The 26530-nt window shown below is 39.4% G+C and overlaps 1 protein-coding gene across 1 annotated transcript in view; it reads left to right on the top strand.

Moving 5' to 3' along the window:
• The window catches only part of DGKB (diacylglycerol kinase beta), a 1170055-nt gene that overhangs the window by 129253 nt on the left and 1014272 nt on the right, over positions 1-26530 (top strand). Inside the window, exons 3-4 of the mRNA XM_081537628.1 lie at positions 12787-12890; positions 26229-26384. The gene's annotated coding sequence lies outside the window, so the exon portion shown is untranslated. The remainder of the gene's footprint in view (positions 1-12786; positions 12891-26228; positions 26385-26530) is intronic.

The following is a 26530-nucleotide window of genomic DNA, read 5'->3' as shown; positions in this document are numbered from 1 at the left end:
CATGATCATTTATAATACCTGTTGAAATATACTTCAGGGGGGAAATTTGGCTAGTAGGCATTCAGTTTTCATGCATGAAATAAAAAGCTTCCTATATATTTTATAAATGTGTGTGTATATGTGTGTGTGTATATACATACATATATATATATACATGTGTATATATATATATACATGTGTATATATATATATACATGTATATATGTATATATATATGTGTGTATATATATATATATATATACTTCCCTGGTGGTTCAGTGGTAAGGAATCTGCCTGCCAATGCAGGCAACATAAAAGATGTGGGTTTGATCCCTGGGTTGGGAAGATCCCCTGGAGGAGGGCATAGCAACCCACTCCAGCATTCTTTCCTGGAGAATCCCTGTGGACAGAGGAGCCTGGTGGACTGCAGTCAGTAGGGTTGCAAAGAGTTGTACACAACTGAAGCGACTTACTGCGCATGCATGGTCTTTGAATCTGAAATGATGACTAAGCAAATTTTTCAAGAGGTTTTAGAATCAAGCTGAAATTAAATAAACGCATAATGAGAAAAAGCATAGTTTGTTGTTGAAAACTTTAAATGAATATAAATATGTATGTGAATATATATATTTATAAATCCATTTTTCTTACTATAATTTAGTCATGATTGGTCCTAATTAGAAACTTGACTTGGTTTAAATCATACCACAAAGTGCTTTACTGCACAGAAGAAATTGTCCTTGATTCACTTTCTATTTATTATGGAAATAAATGCTAGTTCAGGGCTTCATGGATTAATCATATGAATGATCCTCAGAAATCCTTTCCCTACAGTGTAAAATCAGATACTGTGCAAAAGGGAAGAGAGATGATTAACTTTTTTTCTCCTAGTGTAGATGATCCCATAGTCTAATCAATGCCTCGAAGAGAAAATAATTTTTTTGTAGAAGACAGCTGTGGCTAGGCATCTGGCTTAGAATTAGAAGACCAGGTGTTATTTCTGGCACAGCTCTGTGATATCTTGGGGCCATGATTTATCTTCTCTGACTCTAAACTCTCGTTGATAAAACGAAAGTGGCAGTTTTTACTCAGAAATTTTAAGGATTAAATTTAAATCCTTTATAAACTGTAATGAACTATGCAAATAATTGTTTTCTTCTGTGGTTATTACAATTTATTAAGAGCATGCTGCTGCTGCTGCTGCTGCTAAGTCGCTTCAGTCGTGTCCGACTCTATGCGACCCCATAGACGGCAGCCCACCAGGCTCCGCCGTCCCTGGGATTCTCCAGGCAAGAACACTGGAGTGGGTTGCCATTTCCTTCTCCAATGCATGAAAGTGAAAAGTGAAAGTCAAGTCGCTCAGTCGTGTCTGACTTTTAGCGACCCCATGGACTGCAGGCTACCAGGCTCCTCCATCCATGGGATTTTCCAGGCAAGAGTACTGGAGTGGGGTGCCATTGCCTTCTCCATATTAAGAGCATGCATATGTGCTCAGTCACTTCAGTCGTGTCCGACTCTTTGCGACCCTATGAACTGTAGCCCCAGGCTCCTTTGTCCATGGGATTCTCCAGGCAGGAATACTGGAGTAGGCTGACATTTCCTTCTCCAGGGGATCTTCCTGACCCAGGGATCAAACCCACATCTCTTGTATCTCCTGCACTGCCAGGTAAGATTATTTACCACTCGTGCCACCTCTGTGCATGCTAAGTCACTTCAGTCACGTCCAACTCTTTGTGACCCCACGGACTATAGTCCTACAGGCTCCTCCGTCCACGGTATTTCCCAGGCAAGAATACTGGAGTGGGTTGCCATTTCATTCTCCAGGGGATCTTCCTGATCCAAGAATTGAACCTGGGTCTCCTGCATTTCAGGCAGATGCTTTACCATCTGAGCCACCAGGGAAGCCCTATTAAGGGCATATGAGGTATCATATTTGTAGCACTTCACATAATTGTGTGCATCAGGAATTTAGAAAGTCTCAGCTGAAGGGTGTGTTTCTGACCCTCTTGGTATCAGAGGGAGCAGCTGGGACCAGAGGATCCACTTGCGGCATGACTTCTTCATTCACAGGTCTGCTCTCTGGGTGCCCTTTGACTCCCCCGTCTCCAACTGGCATCACAGTGAGACTTTGACATCTTGCACTGTGGTGATCTCAGGGTACTCACTCTTCTTATGTGGTGGCTGACTTCCATGAAAGAGGATCTATCAACCCCAGCTCAGGGTTGTGCCTAGAAGGGACACAGGATCCTCCCCAGTGTGTGCTCCTGGTCAAAGCCATCTTAAGGACTGCACAGGTGCAAGGGGGAAGAGAAGCAGATTCTATCTCTTGATAGGGTGGTGGCCAGGTCAGCTGGGCTTTGAATCCGATCTGGCCCCATTAGCTTCTGCTGCTTGAGTTTATTTTTTTCTGATAGGCATTTAATAAATGAACACTTCTAGCTTCTTACATAATACACAAAGCATGCATGCTCACAAAACAGTATATGCAAAGGCATCTATTGCCTGCTATCTTACCATCTGGAAGTATCCAATTACTGCACATTTGCACATACTTCTGTTACTATGACAATTGATAGTTGTATTGTATGATATTGAAAGTGTATAAAATGTCAGTGTAGAATATTTACACTTTATTTTGACTAGGCTACTTTAAGTCTAAGGAATAATAGACTTTTGATGCCTAAGACAGCCTGGTGATGAAAATATTTTAAGACATGGATACGATGGAGGCAGCCACCTCCTCTGCATTAAGACTAGTCATCGTTTTCATAACTTTGCAGTGTGGAAATACATCTGTGGTATATATATGATATATCAATGTGGGTGAAATGCCTTCTTTATTCCTTAGGATAGTTGACTAACCAGAATACCACATTCCTTCATTATGTCAGAAAGGAGAAGATTTATTTTTCTAAAACTGTCATAAATTTTCTTATTAGTACTCACAGCTATAATAGCATGGGCTCTACAATGATCTTAGTAACCATGACAAAGTCGTATTGTGGCACTCCTTCAGTAATCTCAAGTAGACATCGAGGGACCATTTACTGTGTGGTGTGTGTGTGTGTGTGTGAGAGAGAGAGAGAGAAAGAGAGAGACCTCATCCTTTTCCATTCATTCTGGGGAAATTCCAATACCCCTCTTCCTCTGCTGTTTTTTCCCCTTGCCTTCTTGATGTCTGCTTTCTCTGGCATTCTCTTCTCATCTTCCACTGGTTCCCTTCCTGATAGAATTGGAAGGAAGATTCACATCGTTTGGAAGTGCCAGGACCTTGACCTCTGTGATGGGGCCCTCTTCTTCCCTGTGTCTACATTCCCATTTTCTTGCATGCTGTGGAATCTGATCTATGTGAGGGGATCACAGCCTTCAATACCAGTAAGTGCCTCACAGGAAACAGAGATGAATAAGATGAATCATGCAGGCTGGATACAAATAAGACAGGGTCTTCTGGATTATCTGTTTTCTCCCTGGTTGGTTCAGACATGAGTAAATGGAAATACTTTTGTATAATACAAATACTTTTCTACTATAAAAATTTTATCAGTGAAAACTGACACCCAGACTCATTGTGTAAGAGACAATAGGGAGTGGTGGGGAGTGTGGCAAATGGGAGGACAAAAGCCTAATAGGAGAGGCACAGGCATTACTCGGCTCCAGGTCACTGGAGTCCTGTGAGAATGCAGAGCTATTATTACCAGATCCAATTTTATGTGAATTCCCTTGATTTTTAAATGTTGATGACCATTTTCAAACAAAATAAAATTATATATAGATCAATAAAACATATCTTTGGACCAAATTTTGCCCATGGATCACTGGTCCATAAATTTATTCTTGGCTCTTAACTGTTATCTTCTTCCTGAGGTTTAGATTTATATCCAGCTACTCCTACGACACCTTCATCAAATATCTAAAAGTCATCCTGCTTAACATGTCCAGTCAGAGTTCTTACTATGTCCCCCTAAATTTTTCTATCTCTGGAAATGGCATCGTTATCAGTTTAGCCATCTATCTTCATCATCTTCTTTCTATTCCTTCCTGCAACTCAATATATCAATAAGTTATGCCATTTCTAATCTCCAGAATTTAGCTAGAGCACATGTGCTTCTCTCCATCTTCACCATCAGTCTTAATTTTTGCTTGATTTCACTTTCCTAGACCAATGTGATAGCCTTTGTGTTGTCCCTCTGCTTCTGTTCTTTTCCCTTTTCATCCTTACTCTATCAGCACTGGAGAAATACTAGATGACCTCAACAATAACTGCAACATTATTCTTTCACTAGATCCTTTCAGTGACTTCCCATTCCAACTGGAATAAAAGCCATAATGTTTTCCATGGCCTGCCTTTTTATAATCCTACTCCCTCACTCACTGTTTTTAAGCTACATTAATCTTCCCAGTGTCATCAAAGAGGACAGGCTCTTGTCCATCTCAAGACTGTGGGGCTTGCTTTTCTCCTGGAGCTTTGAATAGTTGGCTTCTTCTCAGTTCCAGGTCTTAGCCCAAGTGTCTTCTCAAAGAGGCATTTCAAGAAGCCCTTTCTACTCAGTTTCTATCACATCACCTGATTTATTGTCTCCATTAATAAACTATTAATATGATTACATATTTTTTACTAGTTATAACTTCCCTCCTCAAATGTAAACTCTGGTTAAAGGAGAAATCTCATCTTCTTGTTTTCGCAGAAAATTCCTGAAAATTCTCAAATCATAAATTATCCTATATTTGTCTTTTTTTTAAAAAAAATTGAGATATAAATTGAGATGCACCATTGTATTAGTTTTAATTACATTAGTTTATATTATTTAGTTTTTAATTTTTTTTTAATTTTTAAAATTTTACTTTGCAGTATAATTGATTTACAATGTATTAGTTCGTATATTTTTACAACACTTTGTTCTCACATTTTAAAAATAATGTGACTACATAGTAAACAGTGAGCCATCTTTTCCATGATAGGGTCTAGCCTGGATCTAGCCTGGCACATGGTATTTCAGAATAAATATTTGAGGGAATAAATGGTTTGAATACTTATACATATTTAGTGTGAAGACATCACTATTTTACAAAAAGCCTCTAATTCTTAACATGCCTGATGTTCTCTGGATCTGCCTGTGTTAATGGCTGCAGTCAGCACCAACTTTCCCCATTCTCTGTGAACTGCGTAATTCCTTCCTTTGGCATCATCACAGATGTCATTTCCTCTGCCCAGAGTGATCCTTCAGCTCAGACTCCTTTCAGTTATCTGGACTTTTTTTCTGTTCTTCCTTCAAATCACAACTGAATATTGCTTGCCAGTGAAGTTTCCCCTACCCACCTCACATCCCATCACCTGAGACCTGTATTTGTGTGTGTTAGTCACTCAGTCGTGTTTGACTCTTTGTGACCCTTTGGACTGTAGTCCGCCAGGCTCCTCTCTCCATGGAATTCTCCAGGCAAGAGTACTGGAGTGGGTAGCCATTTCCTTCTCCAGGTGATCTTCCTGACTCAGGAATTGAACCCACGACTCCCACATTGCAGGCAGATTCTTTACCACCTGAGCCACGAGGGAGGCCCCTGAGACCTGCATTGGTTTCCCCCAAATATATATTTATTTTCCCCCAAATAAATATTTTTATGTCCCTTTTATTTATATCCCTTATCCCAGTTATAATTAACCTATTTTCTGTTAAAGTTTGTTTACCATCTGTAAGGACGAAGTCTGTCTTGTTTACTGCAACATTACAAGCTTCCTAGAACAGAGTTGAAACTAAATAAATGTTCATTAACAAACATTTGTTACTTTATATTTGAAAATAGGGAACTCACTTTTCTGCTATTCCAGTTCCCTGGGGAGTACAAATTAATTACCATTAGTAGAAATTAGTTAACATGTCATCCTAAATTACTAATATAGGAACTTCATTCCCTAAAACAGTCTTCCTCCATTATTTTTGGGAGATCTTAAGGGATTTGCATGTGTGATCATGAACCACTCCTGTCAGTTACCATAAGTCTGCTGTTCCCTCTCCTGTCTATCTCTCTCCTTTATGGATATTTGCCACTAAAGGACCTGTGTGAAGGGATTCTGCCACTGTGCTCCAAGCTCTCAGCAAGTCAAATTTCATTTTTTCCTTTCAGGTACCATTGCTTCCCAGGTGGTAAAGAACCTGGGAAAGAACATGCCTACCAGTGCAGGAGATGTAAGAGATACAGGTTCGATCCCTGCATCAGGAGGATCTCCTGGAGAAAGGGTTGGCAACTCACTCCAGTATTCTTGCCTGGGAAATCCCATGCAGAGAGTAGCCTGGTGGGCTACAGTCCATGGGGTCATAAAGAGTCAAGACATGACTGAAGCAACTTACCAGGCACCATTGCTGGTCTCTGCTCTGAAAGTGCTGAGTGCTTTAAAACATTCTGTGTGGACTCACTCCATTGAATAATATACAGAGAAAGAGAAAGACTCCTTACTCTTTGCTCAGTTATACCTTGTAACAACAATAACATCTTGTATTCCAGTCCTCTGCAGATTTTTTTGGAGAATAGATTATTTATTTCCTGATACTTTTAAAATTTATACTCATCCCTCTTAGGAGTCAAGCACAAATCCATGAAACCCTGAGTGAGATACAGATTTAGTGATGGTTTCTCGCTTTTCTCAAAATCACATTACTTTTCTTTTAACCGAGGCTTTGATGTGGTTGGGAGAACATGTCTCATCCATTTCCCAAGCTTCGAATACTATTGAGGTATTCCCCACCCACCAAATTTTGTGTCAGTAAGAAAACAGACAAACATGGCATCCAGGCAGATTCAGACCCTGTGTTAAAATCTAATGGAAAATGGCAATTGTAGGGTAGGAAGAATAATTTTCCATCTATGCCTCCAAGTTCATGGTTGGAACACCCCCTCCATAATAAAAGGTTCAACAGGAGAAAAACAAAAATTTATAACGTATGTTATCTCCTGTACACATGGGAAATAACTGGGAAAACTGAGTGTGCAGAATTACCAAAATCAGCACATTAAATACTTTCTCCAGCTAAAGACAAAGGAAAGATATTGGGAGCGGGGAGACCAGTTACAGGAGGTAACTGGTAAAAACACAGCAAACAAGGCTATGAAGGGAATGGTAGTTAAGCAGGTTTAAGTCACTGCCTTCTTCATTGATAAGAATTGCTGCAGATTTAGAGATTTCCCTTATAAATGTAAAGTTCTCTTACCAAAGGGTAATTTCCACTCATTTTTCAGAGCTTTTCCTATGTCTGCTGTTTCTTAAAAATAATCAGGCTAGAATAACCTTTATTTCAAGAAGGCATAGTTTGGGGTGATAAATTCTGCTCCCCTTAACAATTTCAGCACGACAAACCACCTGCTGCCGTTACTTATTGTGACACTATACAAAGGCAAACTAATGAATGCAGTTTCAGGATCACACGGCCTGCAATGGGCCTAGGTTTCAGATATAGGTATAGCAAATCCATCAAAATGATCAGGGATTTCAGCCAAAGTCCCCTTCTTTCTCCTTTTCCCCATATCATTGCTGATGATTGGAAGAAATTTCATAGGCTTATAAAAGGGAAAAACACGGGTGTGAGACCAAGGACTCAGAATGGCATGGCATCTGCTCTTCAGCAGGCAATGTTTTTTCAACGTGTACAATGACTAAACTTTTCCATAGAAAAGATTTTCCACTCATATAAATCTGCCATACTTTATGACCAAATGCAAAACAGGATGATAGACACTGAACAGCCTAGAGAAGGCCTGAGCTGCCTTTTACATCCTTGCAAGAGCCAGTTGAGTTCTGAGCAGTGAAGAGCCTCAGTGCCTGAGAAATACAGAAACACCAGGTGAGAATCCAGAGGAGGTCTGCTGTTAAAATGCAGGAGTTGGAAATAGCAAAATCTTACTCTTAGAAAATTAGTAGAGATGGAACGACCTGGCAGGGCAAATGTTTAAATCAAGGGAGATAAAAATAATTAAGGGAAACAAAAATAGGCTGAAGAAAGACCTTGCCAATTCTTAGGCTCTGCTTGTAAATAAAGATCAAAGGGAAAACTGGATATGTCTAGAAGCGAAAAACAACTTACTTTAACAACTTACTTTTACAACTTACTAGATCTCATATGTCCATGTGTGCTACCCTGTGTAACCCCACGGACTGCAGCCCGCCAGGCTCCTCTGTCCATGGGATCCTCCAGGCAAGAATACTGGAGTGGGTTGCCATGCCTTCCTCCAGGGGATCTTCCCAACCTAGGGAACTAAAACCACATCTCATGTCTTCTGCACTGGCAGGCGGTTCTTTATCACTAGCACAACCTGGGTAGCCCCGATCCCATATGTATTACTTTTGAAATACTTAAATATATTGCATGACTTTTTGAATGTGTTCACATAGCCGTTGAAACTTCATGCTTTGTCATATCTTGGTGATTTTTACCACCTACACAAAGTAATGGAAGCTAATACTTCCATTCAGTGATGAGGGGGCATAAGAAAGCATTATTCACAAGTAGCTACTGATGTTGAAGCTGAAACTCCAATACATTGGCCACCTCATGCGAAGAGTTGACTCATTGGAAAAGACCCTGATGCTGGGAAGGATTGGAGGCAGGAGAAGGGGACGACAGAGGATGAGAGGGCTAGATGGCATCACCGACTCGATGGACATGGGTTTGGGTAAACTCCAGGAGTTGGTGATGCACAGGGAGGCCTGGCGTGCTGCGATTCATGGGGTCGCAAAGAGTCAGACACAACTGAGCGACTGAACGGAACTGATGTATTCAGATGTGCTTAACTGCTCAGATTCTTGTTGTAATTAAATGGAACTCCCACAAGGGGGAGCAAGCGAACACGTCTCAAAGCCCTGTCCAGGCAACTTTCCAACAGAAGGTACACTCGATTCCAGAGGGAACTGCTCAGTATTCCCCCCAGACCCCCACCCCGGCGAATCATTTGCAGCCTGCATTTTACTGTGGGAAGTTTCTTTCAGATTTATTTTCTCTGTTTTTTTTCAGCTCCTTTTTTTAGTTGTAAATCCGTGCTACGGTTGAGCAGCAAAGCAACTAACTGGCTTTGCTGGAATTCCCAGCACACTCCAGCAGGGAAATATTTTCCTGCAGGATTTCTAAAACCTTACTAAGTCAACAGAACCTTCCCCAGCGCATTGCCAAAGGTAGCACTCTGATTATCCAGCTTGGGGCCTGGGAGAGAGGACGACATAGACGGGAAGGAGACACTCTGCTTAGGGAAGCTCTGGGAAAGAGGCTTCATGACTCAGAAAGAAGCACTGGGGAAGCGGGCAGGTCAGCACAATAGATGCAATTAGCAAAAGCAATTAGCATCGGCAGATAAATCCCTCCCCCTTGACTTTCTTCTGTGTATTGCCAAGGCAACCCAGACAGCCTCCTCCTTTCCCACCCTCTCTCCATCCCAACAACCCCGGTTTCCACCCACTCCCCCTACCCCCCACTTCTCACTTACTGCCTCTGCCTTTGGAATGGAGTTTAATCAGGTTGCACCTGGGTTAGCACGTGTCTGGGGGTGGAGGAAAGGCAAAATGGGTGCGGAGAGTGAGGACCCAGCGTTTGCAGATGAGATTTTCGGTGGTGGGTTCACAATCTGGGATTATTTTACCCCTCTTTGTGATCCTCGGCTGGCATGAAAAACACGGTTCTTTTCATTACATGGGAGTTTGCAGCTGCAGAGGAGTGTACCAGGCTCTTCACTATCTGCTCCAAGTGCATCTTTACACATTCACACCTGCCATTAGCTAGTTTGTTGTACGATGAGCAACGTTTGGAGTTCATTTTCATGGCCACTGATAGCTGGAAATTGTGAAGAACAAAGTCACAGCCCAGGAAAAGAGATGGGAATGACTTTAAAAATTGTATATATTATATATGCATATAAACAGTAATATCTGAGTGAGAAGTGGTATCGAGGAAGAACGTAGGCACTTAAATTTTCTGATTTAAACAGTTTTGCCTTTTATTAAGCAAATGTGTAATATTTTTAAAAATACAAAACTACCCCCAAACTAAAATTCCTTTAAAACTAAAGACATTCTGATCAGTTGAAAAAAAAGTAAGATATAGATTCGAAATGAAGCCAATAACTCCAATAATAGCAAAACCTTCCCTGAATGTTTTCTGCGTGCCAGGCAGTATTCTAAGCCCTCATTTGATTCTCACAACCACCCTGGGATGTAAGTATTTTTATCTCACTTTTGTCAGATGGGGGAACTGAGGAACAGAGACAACTTACCCAAGATAACTTAGCGCTGTAAGCTACAGACCATACTGCCTTTCATTTTCACAATTATCTGAGGTGATTTGTGTATAACCTTGTATTTGGCCATTATTCTTATGGACGAGAAAGAGCAAAGGAAAGATAGGCAGCTTGATAACATTAAACATAATTAACCCTCAGGTCACCTTTGGTCTAGCGAATCATCATGTAGTTCTGGAGTCAGGTGGCACAGTGGTGAAGAATCGGCCTGCCAGTGCAGGAGACATGGGTTCTATCCCTGGGTCAGGAAGATCCCCTGGAGGGGGGGCATGGTAACCCACTCCAGTATTCTTGCCTGGCAAGTCCCATGGACAGAGGAGCCTGGCAGGCTACAGTCATGGGGTCACGACTTGGTGACTAAACAGCAACAAATAAGTACGTGCATGTCTAGACTTCACCACTTAGCCAACTGGCAGGATAGCTTCCAGCCTCGGTGTACAGAGGTGTACAGTAGCTCGAATAACAGCTAACTCCCTTCCAGACTACCCACGTTCCTTTCGGTTCTCATCCCACTCATCCAGTACCTCCCTACCCCCGTATTTTGGATACTTTCTTGTTTCTTGATGAAGAAGAAAGGTCTGGATAAAGACATTCAGGTAACATTTTAGTTGCACAGTGCCTTTCGGAGGGAGTATTGACACTAAAATAGAACTCAACTAGAAATGGAAACACTTAAACCAAAGACACTTATAACTGTTAAATATTGTGGGAATGAGTTCCTCACAGCAACTTTGCCCTGATTTGCACCTCTATTTATCATTTGCATTTTCCACTTTAAGGCTTCACTATAGTTTTCTCCATGTTAGTCACATATATAGCACATACAGATATGTAGAAATGACAGGAAAGAGCTGAGAGACTTTATAGAATGCTTTGCATCCCTGCCCAGCCTCCCCATGAGTATGCTAAGTCTTGGCTAACATGGGTGATATGACCCAAATCTGACCTCACATTTTTCAGCTGGTTTTTCTTTCCAGATGCTGTTTTATGGGTAAAAAGAAAGACTGCCCACTTAACTTCTCCAGCTTTATTGAGATATGAAAAGTGAAAGTGAAGTTGCTTAGTTGTGTCTGACTCTTTGCGACCCCATGGACTGTAGCCTACCAGGCTTCTCTGTCCATGGGATTTTCCAGGCAAGAATACTGGAGTGGGTTGCCATTTCCTTCTCCAGGGGATCTTCCCGACCCAGGGATCAAACCCAGATCTCCCACATTGCAGGCAGACACTTTACCCTCTGAGCCACCAGGGGAGCCCTTACTGAGATTTAATTGAGATAAAAATAATACACTGATGTACTGCATGATGATCACCACCATCATGTTAGCTAACACCTGCATTATGTCATCTAATATTCTTGCCTGGAGAATCCTATGGATAGAGCCTGGAGGGCTACAGTCCACAGGGTTACAAAGAGTCAAACATGACTGAAGTGATAGTTAAGATCTACACTCTTAGCAACTTTGAAGTACTTAATTCAGTATTATTAACTATAATCACCATGTTGTACTTTAGATCCCTAGCAGCTAAGTCACTTCAGTCGTGTCCGACTCTGTGCGACCCCATAGACAGCAGCCCACCAGGCTCCACCGTCCCTGGGATTCTCCAGGCAAGAACAGTGGAATGGGTTGCCATTTCCTTCTCCAATGCAGGAAAGTGAAAAGTGAAAGTGAAGTCGCTCAGTCGTGTCCGACTCTTCACGACTCCATGGACTTCAGCCTACCAGGCCCTAGAGCCTCCTCATAATTGGATGTTTATATTTCTTCTTTCCCATGCCCAGCCCCTGTGAGTTCAGCTGTTTCATATTTCATATATAAGTGATATCATATAATATTTGTCTTTCTGTGTGACTTATTTCACTTAATGCCCTAAAGTTCTACGCATGTTGTCACAAATGTAAGGATGTCCTTTTCATGGCTGAATAATATTCCATTATATATATATGTGTGTCACATCATCTTAATTCATCCATTGACAGACAGTTAGCACTTAGATTGTTTTCATATCTTGGCTATTGGGCATAATGCTGCAGTGAGCATAGGAATACAGGTAGCTCTTCAAGATTCTGATTACATTGCCTTAGGCTAGATACCCGGAAGTGGGATTGCTGGATCACATGATAACTTTATTTTTAATTTTTGAGATACCTCCATAATGTTTCCCATAGTGACTGCACTAACTTACATTTCCACCTACAGTGCACAAGTGTTCGGTTTTTTTCCATATCCTTGCCAGCACTTGTTATTTCTTGTCTTTTAGATGACAGTTATCCTAACAGTTGTGAAGTGATATCTCACTCTGGTTTTAATTTGCATTTTCCTGATAATTAGTGACTTTGAGTACCTTTTCATATACCTGTTGGCTATTTGTGTGTCTTCTTTGGAAAATGTCTATTCAGTTCCTCTGCCCAGTTTTGAATCATTTTTGTTTGTTTGCTTTTTTTTTTTTGCTATTGAACTGTGTGAATTCTTTATATATATTTTGGGTATTAATCCCTATCAGGTATTTTATTTGCAAATGTTTTCTACCATTTTGTAGGTTGCTTTCACTCTTAATTTTAGATAACATTTTTGAATGGGATATTAAATGATTTAATCTCATGGAAAAGCCTGCTGCCCTCATTGGAGACACAGGATTGAGAGGTAAGTAACAGTTAGTTCAGAATAGACCCATATCAGTTCACTGGCGTGAATACCTACTTCTGGCCACTAAGGATCTGAAACTTTCCTTGATCTATATTCAGGCTATGACTTGTTAAACACCAAGAAAAAGTACTCCATGGTACTTCTTTTGCAAGTAGTGAATTTGGTTATATGTCCCAGCTGTTCTATTGAGACTGTAGAGTTTGGCAACTCCCTGAGCATGTGCACGTGGATAAACACACACACACACACACACAGAGAAAGCGAGAGAGAAATGGATCTCTCTTTGACTTAATTTTCAGGGAATATTAACATGGAGCCCGGAGATTACAGTAGGAACGCTGGTTCAGATTCAGAGAAAGATGGAGAATCAGAGAAAAGTTTTCAGGCTTGTACAGCCCTCTTGACTTCCCTTGTTTTAGACACTAGACATAGGGAGGTAGGATTAGAAGTGGGGAGACCAGTTAGAGGAGGACTAGTGCAATAGGCAGATGGATGCCAACTGCTATTTGGATCAAGGTGGGTGAATCTTGAAAGAAAATGGATTCAGGGTAGACAAAAAATGTAGCCCCAAAGGAGGTGGTGACAGGATGAATGTAGTACTTGAAAGAAAGAGGAGCCAGAGAAAACTACAGAGTATACTTTGATGAGAGAAAATAGGGTTTCATGCTTTCTTGATTATGGTTAGATGACACTTAGTGGCACAGTGCTACCTGTAAATTGTCAAAAATGGGTTAAATCTAGAGAAAAAACATTCCATGGCTTTTTAAGGACCATGTTTCTGTAGCAATGGAGTCCCCTGCGGCAAAATGGGCTGGGCTTCTGCCTGTCAATTGTGGTGCTGATAATATCTCACTCTGTCACCTTAGGCAGGTCACATCATCTTTCTGGATCTCCTTCTGTTTTATTTGCAGAAGCAAAATTACTTTACCAGGTTATCTGAGGTCCACCTCAGCTCAACATTCTGTAATTCTTTGTGCCTATTACCTGATGAGGCAGACAACTCACTCTTCAAATGTAATTGAAGCTAATGGTAAAAATGTCACACAGAAGATTATCAGATGGCTTTCTGTCAAAATGAGTTTGGGAAATATTTCAGAAATGAAAGTAAAATTATTTTAAAGCATTATCAGTCCATAAATTGTAGACATTTCTAAGGGTCAGAATTTTAAGCCTCAGAAATAACTATTTACAAATAAGGTAATATCAATAATATGTTATTGTTTGAATAAATTGCAATGTTTGCTTCCCCCCAAGAAGGACTTTCCTGGTGGCCTCTTTAGCCTAATTATAAACCGTAAAGAAGAAATGTTAAGTTAAAATCAGAGGCATTAGTTTTGCACTGTTTCTGAGTAAGAGATGAAAAGAAATCATTCCATATTCAATGATAGATTCTCCAGGTTTCACAGTTTATTAACTTAGTTCTACAATATTTATTTATGAAAATCAATCAAAGAGTTAAAATTTCTGAACAAAAGGGTGTATTTTATGATCAATTTCAGGCTTCAGTAAGTAAGCTCACAATGGTAGAGTTGTTTTATCCTCCTGCTCAAGGATCTAATCACATATTTTTTAGAAATTATTCCATAGGTTGGCTGCTTACAAACTATTAATTCTTTCATTCATTCAGTATACTATGTGCAAGCACTATTTTATGTAGAGAGATAGAATCGCAAACAAAGTCCTTCGGCCTATGAAACGTTGCAATAGTCTATTTCATGTTCACTTTCTCCGGGTCAAGTAAACTATCTTGGAAGAAACTAGGGTGTGAGATTGTCTGCAGGTGTTTAGAAATGTAATTCTTACACAGATCTTGCTGCCTCATATGTTTAAATCCAATTATTGACGACTACTTACCATTTTTCCTTCTTTAGCTCTCAGCATTGCTATATAAGCTGAAATTTTTAATTTCGTCGACAAGGATCTTTCATGTAGGCCAGTGGACTGTGTACATTTCAATAAATTGAGGTACTGTGGTTAAGAGTAAAGAAACTGGATTGGGAATCAAAAGTTTAAGCTCCGGCCCTGTCATGTACTGTGGACTCAAGCAGTTTACTCATCTTGTCTGAGCTGAGACCTGCTAAGTAAATTGGATGCCTCTTGAGGTTTTCTTAAGATTCTGGTAAAATGATGTATCCTATTATTCTCGCCTCTAAAAGGGCACACTGACATACTAATGTTTAAAACACTAATTCTTAGTTTTAATAATAGCAACCAAATTTGTTGTACATTTGTAACATACTACACATACATTAAGATAAATAGCTTTTAGTTAACTTGAAAATTTTAATCATCACATCTTTTTATTCATCAAACATATAGAATCAGAGACGTTCCCAAGACATATCAATTTATTTCTATTATCTTTAACTTCTGACTGACAGATCCGAACAGCACACTCAAAACAGAGCGTGACAGAAAAGAAAATGTATTTACCTCTGTTTAATCTGAAAGAGGATGAGCAAGGATAATTCATTTTACAATGAGAGTATTATGCATTCCAAATAGTACAAACCACTTATGGGGACATTCTTCTCATTTCTAGTGTGATTTTACCCTTCAGAGATTTACAAAAGGTGATAAAGGTGCTCCACAGATACTACTGATTACTCATCAGTATGTATTAGGCTCAGTGAGATCATAAAATAAAGTGCTCATTGAGAGATTTTGAGAGTCTCAACAGAGAATGAAAAATGAACAACACTATCCCTACCAATAAGTTAAAGTGGTCTTTGAAATTCCCACAGTAAATTTAAAGACTCTAAGGGATAGAATAAAATAATGGCAGTGCCCAGGGCAGAATAAAGCATAGGTTACATACTAAGAGCGTATCAGTCATCTCAAGCAGAACAAGCCATCATTCTTAGTTGAATGTTAGCCTCATATTTTATTCTCTCTTTCTTCAAGTATGTCCCTGTTCTACTGTCTTGCTAGGTAAAGTGTTTTATTTTAGAAAATCTACTTTAAATATTTGCAGGAAAGCATTTTATCTTTACTTATTTAGCATTCCTCATAAATATTTGTTGTTGTTGTTCAGTCACTATGTCCGACTCTGTGATCTCATGAACTACAGCACACCAGGCTTCCCTGTCCTTCACTATCTCCCAGAGTTTGCTCGAAATAATGTCCGGTTGGAGTTGGTGATGCTATCTAACTGTCTCATCCCCTGCTGTCCCTTTCTCCTTTTGCGCTCAATCTTTCCCAGCATCAGGGTCTTTTCCAGTGAGTCAACTCTTCTCATCAGGTCTTCAATATACAGACACTAGTGCCTGAAAGAAGGAAAAAAAAAAATCTAAATGTGATGGACCATATTATTAACTCGTGTTTCTTATTTTAAAATAAGTTGATACTTGGTCATGTGATCCACACTTGAAAATAACTTATTAAATGTCCTTGTTTGCTTGATGAAGTACTAGACATATTATGGATCTGGGAACTGCCATGGGAAATAGATTAGCATTGGTCAGCATTGAGTTGACATTCAGAAACTGAATGAAGGAAAAACAAAACCAGGTACAAATATCACAAATGATTGTATTACTTTACATCACTGTGTAAATAAACTAATCAAATGGAAACAGTCTCATATAGAAACCAAGTAAATGTGTTTGGGGAAAGTTTCAGCTCATAAATTGATATGTGATATATGTCTCATACCAACACTCGGAACCCATTTCTTTCTCCCATGCACCAATGATTAAATGCTCAATGGCTGCACTTGGCAAGCTGTTTTGTCTCATACAGCCCTCTATCAATTTTGTGTAAGAGGAAAAGCAAAATTAGAACTCAACTATTATGCCATTGACAAAATAATAAGTAGAGACCCACCAAAAATGTGATTAAAGAACAAAGGTATGAGCAGCCTAATTCTGAAGACATTCATCTCCACCACACATAATCCTAGTTTAATATTTCAAAGAATAAATACAGACAAGAGAATGAAGTGGGGGGTTTTCCTGGTGGTCCAGTGGTTAAGACTTTGCCTTCCAATGTAGGGGGTGTGGGTTCAATCCCTTTTTGGGGAGTTAAGATTCCATATTCTTTGCGGCCAATAAAGCAAAAAATAAAACAGAAGCAATATTGCAACTAACTCAATAAAGACTATAAAAATGGTCCACATCAAAAAAATCTTAAAAAAAAGAGAATTAGGTGAAAATAGTTGTCAAACAGCAGTACAACAATCTATGTGCTAAAAGGGTGAGGGGGTGGTTATTTTAAGAATGTCTCATTATTGGATTTGATAATATAGACTTAATCAAACTCATTTCCTTAATGAATCTTAAATTAATATTTATTTCTTCAAAGGACAAATAGAAAATAATCAGATAACATATCCTGAAACACAAAAGTAGATATATTTGCTGCTTCTTACTGCCTCTACTGTAGTGGATATTGAGGTATACCAGATAATCCACCTGTTTAGAAGCTGTGCATCAGTTTTTTCTGCAGCTGTGGGTGTTCCTGGCTCACAACTCTGCCCAAGGATTGTCTTCTGCCAAAGGGAACTTTCTGTCCAGAACAGGTGGAAGAGTAAAAGGGAACAAAACCTGAGCCCCTTTGCCTCAATTTGGGAAGTTTCTTAGGTGCAATGCCAACCCCAGAACTCCCCAGGAAATCAGATCAGTCTTCTGTGGTCACCCTTTCATAGTCTGACTTTTCCTTCTGCCCAATCCTGCCTCCTTACCTCTCTTTCTGGTGTTTTTCTGAAGAGTGCTATTCAATATACCACGTGCAGACAAATATCAGTCTCAGATATTTGGGCACTGACCTTGGCGTTGGCTTCCTCTCTAATTAATTATAGTTTGAAAATGCATACACTCTAACAGGAAATTGGGAAATCTCTGCATTTTCTCATTACTTTACCATCATTTATTAAATTACTTTGCTCATTGTCTCAAAAAATCTTATACCACTTTCCTCTTTCTCCTCTTTAGCAATCTTGATCAAATTTTGATCACATCAAGAGTGCAGAACACCAACTTTTTCTTTTCTAGATGCATAATTTAATAAGGACAGAAAATTTTGAAAGGTCATTGAATCCAGTTGTAGTTCTAGTTTTCAAAAGCCAATAGACTATGAACATTCTATTCAGTCTTCCAAATTAGCATTAGTCATCCCTGTTCAAAATGTCCCTGTCTGACAGTTCATGCAGATTTATATTCCCAGACATAGGCTACTATGAAAATTAAGTTTAAAAGAAATGAACCAGGAGTTCTATCAGGAGCACTGCCAATTCTATTAGGACCAATTTGTATTTTTTTGTAAAAATACACCAATAATTACCCACTATCTACTAATGCTTACTATCTAGTATGTATAACACTAAATACTTTTCCCATATTGTCCCTAAACCTCACCACATGTGCACATGCGCTAAGTCGCTTTAGTCATGTCTGACTCTTTTGAGACTCCATGGACTATAGCCCAGAGGCTCCTCTGTCCATGGGAATCTCCAGTGTAGAGACTCCATACTGAAGTGGGTTGGCATGCTCTCCTCCCAGGGATCTTCCCAACCTAGGGATTGAACCCGTGTTTCTTACATCTTCTGCATTGACAGGTGAGCTCTTCACCACTAGCGCCACCTGGGAAGCCCAAACCTCACTGCAAACTACAAGTATTATCAGTATTATACAAAGAAAAAGACGTGAGTTTCATGACTTTTAAGTAACTAGGCCATAATTGCATGTTTCATTAGTGATAATTCTGAAGCCCAATGGCCAAAGGCTACCAAGGACACATCTATAATCATACAATGTCAAGTTTACTTAGCTTGGTGTAGCAAGGGAGAACACTCCACAGGCCAGCCTTGGGACTATCTCAATCTGAGGAAGAGATTGGTTTGAGTGGTTTTCAGATGAGTTGTACAAAACAGATTATCAGTTAAGATTGGTCAAGTGAGAGAAGCAGGAGGTATTTACTGATTGGTTATGGGCTCTTAGTGTATGTGCTTAGTCGTGCAGTCATGTCCGACTCTTTGTGACCCTATGGACTGTAGCCTGCCAGGCTCCTCTGTCCATGGGGATTCTCCAGGCAAGAATACTGGAGTGGGTTGCCTTGCCCTCCTCCAAGGGATCTTCCCAACCCAGGGATTGAACCTAGATCTCCCACATTGCAGGTGGATTCTTTACCATTTGAGCTACCATTAACCACAGGGAAATGTTACCTCTAGTTTTCTTTGATCTAAATCTATAATTGTGACATATGAGTTAATACCCTTTAGAGAGCCCAGCAAGCAGTTTCTCAGTTGACCTAAACCCCATAGCCACCATCTGAAACCTGCCAGTGGACATGAGCCCATTTTATCTATTCAGCTCCATCACGCTGCCTTCAGTCTGGGGGAAAATTCTAGAACATGGGTGGGATAAAACATCTTCTTTAACATTTAAAATTTAATTTCAAATAATGTATAATGTCTATTGATGTGAGCCTCACCTCAGCTTTCTCTTTAGCAAGATAAGAATGTAACATTTTCCTTCTCAGAATTGGATATTGTTTTCTACAGTTAGATATACTGGTCAGCAGAGGTTTTTTTTAAAGTAATTTTAGGATTAGACAGCAGAAAATACTAGAACTGTGGAACGACAGGAAAACAAGAATGAAAAGTTGATTTTTAATATCACATATAGTTAGGAATTACTTTGCCAGAAAAGGTCCATATAGTCAAAGCTATGGTTTTTCCAGTATGCATGTATAGATGTGAGAGTTGGACCATAAATAATGCTGAGCGCTGAAAAATTGATGCTTTCAAACTGTGGTGTTGGAGAAGACTCTTGAGAGTCCCTTGGACTGCAAGGAGATCCAACCAGTCCATCCTAGAGGAAATAAACCCTGAATATTGCTTCCCTGAAAGCTCAGTTGGTAAAGAATCCACCTGCAATGCAGGAGACCCTGGTTCAATTCCTGGGTTGGGAAGATCCTCTGGAAAAGGGAAAGGCTACCCACTCCAATATTCTGGCCTAGAAAATTCCATGGACCGTATAGATATCACAACTGAGCAACTTTCACTTTCATTTCATTTTCATTCATTGGAAGGACTGATGCTGAAGCTGAAGCTCCAGTACTTTGGCCACCTGATGCCAAGAGCCGGCTCATTAGAAAGAAATCCTGATGCTGGGAAAGACTGAAGACAGGAAGAGAAGGTGACGACAGAGGATGAGATGGTTGGATGTCATCATCAACTCAATGGACATGATTTTTGAGCAAGCTACAGGAGGTGGTGAAGGATAGGGAAGCCTGGTGTGCTGTAGTCTATAGGGTCGCAAAGAGTTGGACATAACTGAGCAACTGAAAAACAGCAAAATAGTTAGGAATTACTGACAGTTTTTAAGGTAGAATATGAAATCATAAAAATACTAGTGGAATGAATTTGGGAAACTAAGAATAGGAAAAGACCTCAAACCCATAAATGGGACTAAGGCCTATATATTACAATACATTTTTTAAATGTTAGATATTACAGAACTCTGATATTAATTTTATTTGAGCAATACAGTAGTGGAAAATGGTTCTGATGTCTTGAATCTGACTGAACAATCAGTGTTAGCTGTTTTGCAAAGAGAAAAGTCAAACTGATGTGCTTTAGAGACACTGATCTTAAAGGATGACATTTCTGCCCTTCTTACTTTCTCCTAGACCTTGTCAAGCAGAACATGAGTGATTTTGCATGCTTGTTATAACATTGCATAGCTTTGATTTACTGTGCAAGTGTGAGACAGTCCTCTCCTCTATTCATCACCGTGGCCACTGCAGAAGGGTGGCGTGGGTGATGTAAAGACAGTGTGTCCAGTTCTGGAGCTTAATCTGGTAACATAGCTTGACAAAGAGTGTTTTCAAACATATGAGGTTAATTTTGCTAAAGTCAGGATGACGAGTTAGGAGCTGTTATGGTTACCTGTTGCCCTGATAAACTCCCCTACAGCTTAGTGAATTAAAATAACAATCACTTTAATATATCTCCTGCTTTGGGGGTTAAAAATTCAGGTAGGGCTCATCTGGACAGTCCTGCTCCCCGTGGAAGTGGTTTAGATCACTGGTCGGTATCCAGTTGGCTGAGCTCAGCTGGAGGGTCTGAGACTGTAACACTTACACACCTTATTTCTTGGTGGGGATTGCTGGAGTGCTGGGTTTAGCTGGGTTTCTCTTCCTTCCTTTTGCTATGTAGTTTTAGGGCCTCACCATAACAATATCTCTGTATCTCTACCAGGTAGTTAGACTACTTACGTGGATGTATGGAGCTCCCAGAGACCACAGTGGAAGCTGCCCACAGTCTTAAAAGCGGAGCCCAGAACTAGCATAGTTTCACTTGTGCCAAATTCTGTTTGTCAGTTGTCATCAGCCAGCCCAAATTAAGGGGCAGGGCCATGAGACCCTGATTCTTAATGGGGAGAGTTCCAAAGCATTTGTGGTCATATTTAGTTTGCGATGGGAGAGTGAGAAGTTGGGTGAAGCCTCCACTCACTGCTGTCTCAAACCTGGCAGGACATCTCCCCGCACAGGTAGGATCTATCTGTTTACTATCTTCTGACACATCGACCCCGAGGGAACCAAGGATGCTAGAAAGACCGTACACACTGAGTGGTACCCATCAAGAAGCCGCTAGTATTTTTTGCTGAAAATATGTTGTTTGAGCTTATCAAGAAATGTAGCTTGTAAGCTATTTTAGAGTGCTCATATTTGCCAACTCTCAAAACAACTAAACTGACTATAATGTAGATGGTTGAAACTAGTGGGAATGTCTAGGATAGCAGTATATATTTAAATGGTATGTGAACTCTGCTTTTAAATTTTGTAGACAGATAGCATATATATTTTAATTTTATGAAGATAAGCTTTACCAATTTCAATTTTGAAAAGAAATTGGATTTTCGAATGAGATTTTTTTAGACAAGCAACATGTTTTCTTTTGAACATTTTTTTTTTACTTAAAGATGTGTCCAAACCTAGAGTCTTATTATTGACCAGTGTACTTATTTACACAAAATTATATTTATAATACATATATAATGACTAGTTGAAATAAGCAGTAAATACCATGTGTTCTTATTTTTAATCAATAATTCATTAATGAGGACATCAGTGTAAATAATGAACATCTTTTTTCAAAATCTTTTTTATTGTGGAAAATTTCAAACATACACAAAAGTGAAAGGAGTAGTGTAATAAATTCCCATGAGTCTATTAATTAGCTTCAAGAATTATCAACACATGAACAATCTCATCTCATCTATGTTTCTCTTTTCCCTCTCTAATTTTTTTTAATGCAGTAGGTTTTATTGGTTATTTACTTTTAAATAAAGCAATGTGTATATGTCCATCCCAGACCCTTAACTATCCCCCCTCAGGTGAGTTCTCTAAAAATGTGAGTCTGTTTCTGTTTTTTAAATAAGTTCATTTGTATCAATTTTTTTAGATTTTACATATAAGCAATATCATACTACATTTCTCTTTTTCTAACATTTCATTTAGTATGACAGTTTCTAGGTCCACCCATGTTGGTGTGAATGGCATTATTTTATTCTTTTTAATGACTGAAGGACATTCCCTTGTATATATGTACCACAATTACTCTATCTATTCCTCTATCAACATTCCTAAATGTTGATAGACATTTAGGTTGCTTCCATGTCTTGGTTATTATAAACACTGTTGCAATGAATATTGGGATTCATTTATCCTCTTGGACCATGTTTTTCTCCAGATATATGCCTGAGTAGGATTGCATGGTCATATAGTAACTTTATTTTTATTTTTATAAGGAACCTCCATATGGTTTTCCATAGTGGCTATACAAATTTACATTCCCAATAGTGTAGGAGAGTTCCCTTTTTCCAAATTCTCTCCAGCATTTATTGTTTGTGGATTTTTTGATGATGGCAATTCTGACTGGTATAAGGTGATATCTCATTGTAGTTTTATTTGCATTTCTCTAATAATAGTAGAGGAAAACAATAGAATGGAAAAGACTAGAGATCTCTTCAAGAAAATTAGAGATACCAAGGGAACATTTCACGCAAAGATAGGCACAATAAATGACAGAAATGATATGGACTTAACAGAAACAGAAGATATAGAGAAGAGGTGGCAAGAATATACAGAAGAACTGTACAAAAAGTATCTTAATGACCTGGATAACCATGATGGTGTGATTACTCACTTGCAGTCAGACATCCTGGAATGTGAAGTCAAATGGACCTTAGGAAGCATCACTATGAACAATGATAGTGGAGGTGATGGAATTCCAGCTGAGCTATATCAAATCCTAAAAGATGATGCTGTGAAAGTGCTGCACTCAATATGCCAGCAAATTTGGAAAACTCAGCAGTGGCCACAGGACTAGAAAAGGTCAGTTTCATTCCAATACAAAAGAAGGACAATGCCAAAGAATGAATGCCAAACTGCCAAACAATTGCACTCATTTCATATGCTAGCAAGGTCATGCTCAAAATCCTCCAAGCTAGGCATCAACGGTACATGAAGCGAGAACTTCCAGATGTTCCAGCTGGATTTAGAAAAGGCAGAGGAGCAAGAGATCAAATTACAACACCCGTTGGATCATAGAAAAATCAAGAGAATTCCAGACAAACATCTACTTCTGCTTCATTGACTACACCAAAGCTTTTGTGTGGATCACAACAAACTGTGGAAAATTATTAAAGAGATGGAAATACAGACCACCTTGCTTGCCTCCTGAGAAACCTGTGTGCAGGTCAAGAAGCAATAGTTAGAACCTTGCATGGAACAACAGACTGGTTCCAAATTGGGAAAGGAGTGTGTTAAGGCTGTATATTGTCACCCTGTTTATTTAACTTCTCTGCAGAGTACATCATATGAAATGCCGAGCTGGATGAATCACAAGCTGGAATCAAGATTGCCGAGAGAAATATCAATAACCTCAGATACACAGATGACACCACCCTTTGGCAGAAAGCAAAGAGGAACTAAAGATCCTCTTGATGAAGGTGAAAGAGTAGAGTGAAAAAGCTGGCTTAAAACTCAGAATTCAAAAACCGATGATCATGGCATTCAGTCCGATCACTTCATGGCAAATAGATGGGGAAACAATGGAAACAGTGAGAGACTTTATTTTCTTGGGCTACAAAATCACTGAGGACAGTGACTGCAAAAGCCATGAAATTAAAAGATGCTTGCTCCTTGAAAAGCTATGAGAATCCTAGACAGCATATTACAAAGCAGAGACATTAGTTTGCCAACAAATGTCTATATAGTCAAAGCTATGGTTTTCCAGTAGTCTTGTATGGATGTGAGTGTTGGACTGTAAAGAAGGCTGAGCATGGAAGAATTGATGCTTTTGAACTGTGGTGCTGAAGAAGACTCTTGAGAGTTCCTTGGACTGGAAGATCAAACTAGTCAATCCTAAAGGAAATCAACACTGAATATTCATTAGAAGGACTGATGCTGGAGCTGAAGCTCCCAATACTTTGGCCACCTGATTAGAATAGCTGACTCATTAGAAAAGACCCTGATGCTGGGAAAGATTGAAGGCAGGGGGAGAAGCTGAATGACAGAGGATGAGATGGTTGGATGACATCACCAACTCAATGGACAAGAGTTTGAGCAAGCTCTGGGAGATGGTGAAGTAGAAGGAAGTCTGGCATACTGCAGTACATGGGGTTGCAAAGAGTTGGACACGACTGAGTGACTAAACAACATTAATTAGTGATGTTAAACACCTTTTCATGTTCTTCTTGGCCATCTCTATGTCTTCTTTGGAGAAATGTCTGTTTAAATCTTCTGCCCATTTTTTGATAGGATTGTTTGTTTTGATGATATACAGCCACATGTGAATGTGTTAGTTGCTGAGTTGTGTCTGAGTTTGTAACACCCTGAGCTGTAGTAGTTTATGTGATTTAATCAGCGTCTCAGTTCACTTGATAAACATTAACTGAGCCCCTACTCTTGTCAGACTCTTCTATGAGTGTAATGATGAACAAGATGAATGAACCCCCATTGTCCGGAAGCTCACATTATACTAGAGGGAGAGACATTAAATTAGTAAATAAAATAAGAACATACAATTTGGAATAGTAATTAGTGCCCTAAAATTTAATTCAAGGAAAAGGAGAAAGATATGTAGAGGAGGCAGGGATACTCATAGATCACATCATCAATCAGGTCTTTTCTAGGGAGGTGACCTTTAACAGGGCTAAATAAATGCAGAGAGTAGACTCTGTGTGATCCTGCCCTTCCCCCATTATCTCTTCTCCCTTGACTAAAGTCTTGTATGGCACTAACTAATATCATATAACCATATATGTCATAATATCATATATAAGATGATTTTATTGTCTGCTCCCTTGAATAGAATGTGAATCTCAAAACTTAAGGATAGCAGATGCTAAGTCAGTCTTACCCATCATCACATTTCTAAAGGGAATATTATAAATATATCTATCTATAAATATATCCAGTTCTCCAGATGAGGTAGCAAGGGCTCTTAAGTTATCAGGTGTCTAAACCCAAATCCTACAACCTAGTAAATAGAATGAGGAGGTAGAAGGAAGGAAATGAACACGTGCTGAGTGTTAATATGTGCTAGATATTACAATAGATACTTATCTAAGTCTATGATCTAATCTAATCCTTAAAACAACTGTGATAGGCTGAATGTTAGCCTCCAAAGGATCCACATCCTAATCCCCAGGACTTGTAAAGGACACCTGATAACAAAAAGAGACCCTATAGATGTGATTTAGCTAAGGATCTTGGGAAGAAGAGACCATGTTGGATCATCCAGATTGGCTGTAATCACAGAGGTCTGATAAGAAGAAGGCAGGAGATCTGAGAGAAAGCAGATGTTTAATTTGGAAACGAGGTTGAGGTGATGTAAGGAAGAGCTATGAGCCAATGAATGCAGGTAGCCTTAGAAGCTAGAAAAGGTAAACAAATGGACAATCCCTTGGAGCCTCTATAATGAATAAGCCATGTCAACACCAAGACTTCAGCCCAATAAAATCGATTTGAAACTTCTAGTCTCCAAAACTTTTTAAGAGAATAAATTTGCATTGGTTTAAACCTTCAGGTTTGTGGTAGGTTGTTATAACGCTCATAGGACATTAATACAGCAGCCCAGCTGGGGAATTCACGTAAAGGTTAGGTACCTTGTTTGGTATCACAACACCTCGGTAAAAGATAGTTAAGTGTTCTGTGTCTGTGCTCTTGTACTCTGAAGTTTATCACCATAGGCAGAAATCACTCCCATGTTTCAGAGTGTCAAGTAGTTACAAGTAATTCAAAAAGCACTTACAAAAAGATGGCATGGCAGGTGTCTGGTTTTGTTTTGCTGGGGTTTTCTGATGGGAAAATATTTATTCATTTTAGGTTTTCACAAGCTCAGCATCAAATACAGGTCTTCCATACCAGAGGCCACCTGCTCCAACAGAACAGCAGCCCTTTATTTAGACATTCAACCACATTCTTCAACACTAAAGTGCCCTGCTTCCATCTCTGCAAGATGAACCTAGTACTTTCAACAAGGTAATTCTACCATGATTGTACAGCAGTAACAATGTTTATTGGGGTGTAAGATCATCCCAAAGTCTACTGCTTTCAGCTTAGAATGATTATTAGTATCAGCGGGGTAAAATAGCTGAAAAGTCTGTGACAGTAATTCTTAAGAAGGC

The sequence above is a fragment of the Giraffa tippelskirchi genome, chromosome 10 (genome assembly GCF_054371585.1).
Source record: "Giraffa tippelskirchi isolate mGirTip1 chromosome 10, T2T-mGirTip1v1.2.pri, whole genome shotgun sequence".
In the NCBI taxonomy this organism is placed as follows: domain Eukaryota; kingdom Metazoa; phylum Chordata; class Mammalia; order Artiodactyla; family Giraffidae; genus Giraffa; species Giraffa tippelskirchi.
This window is presented reverse-complemented; position numbering and strand designations above follow the sequence as displayed.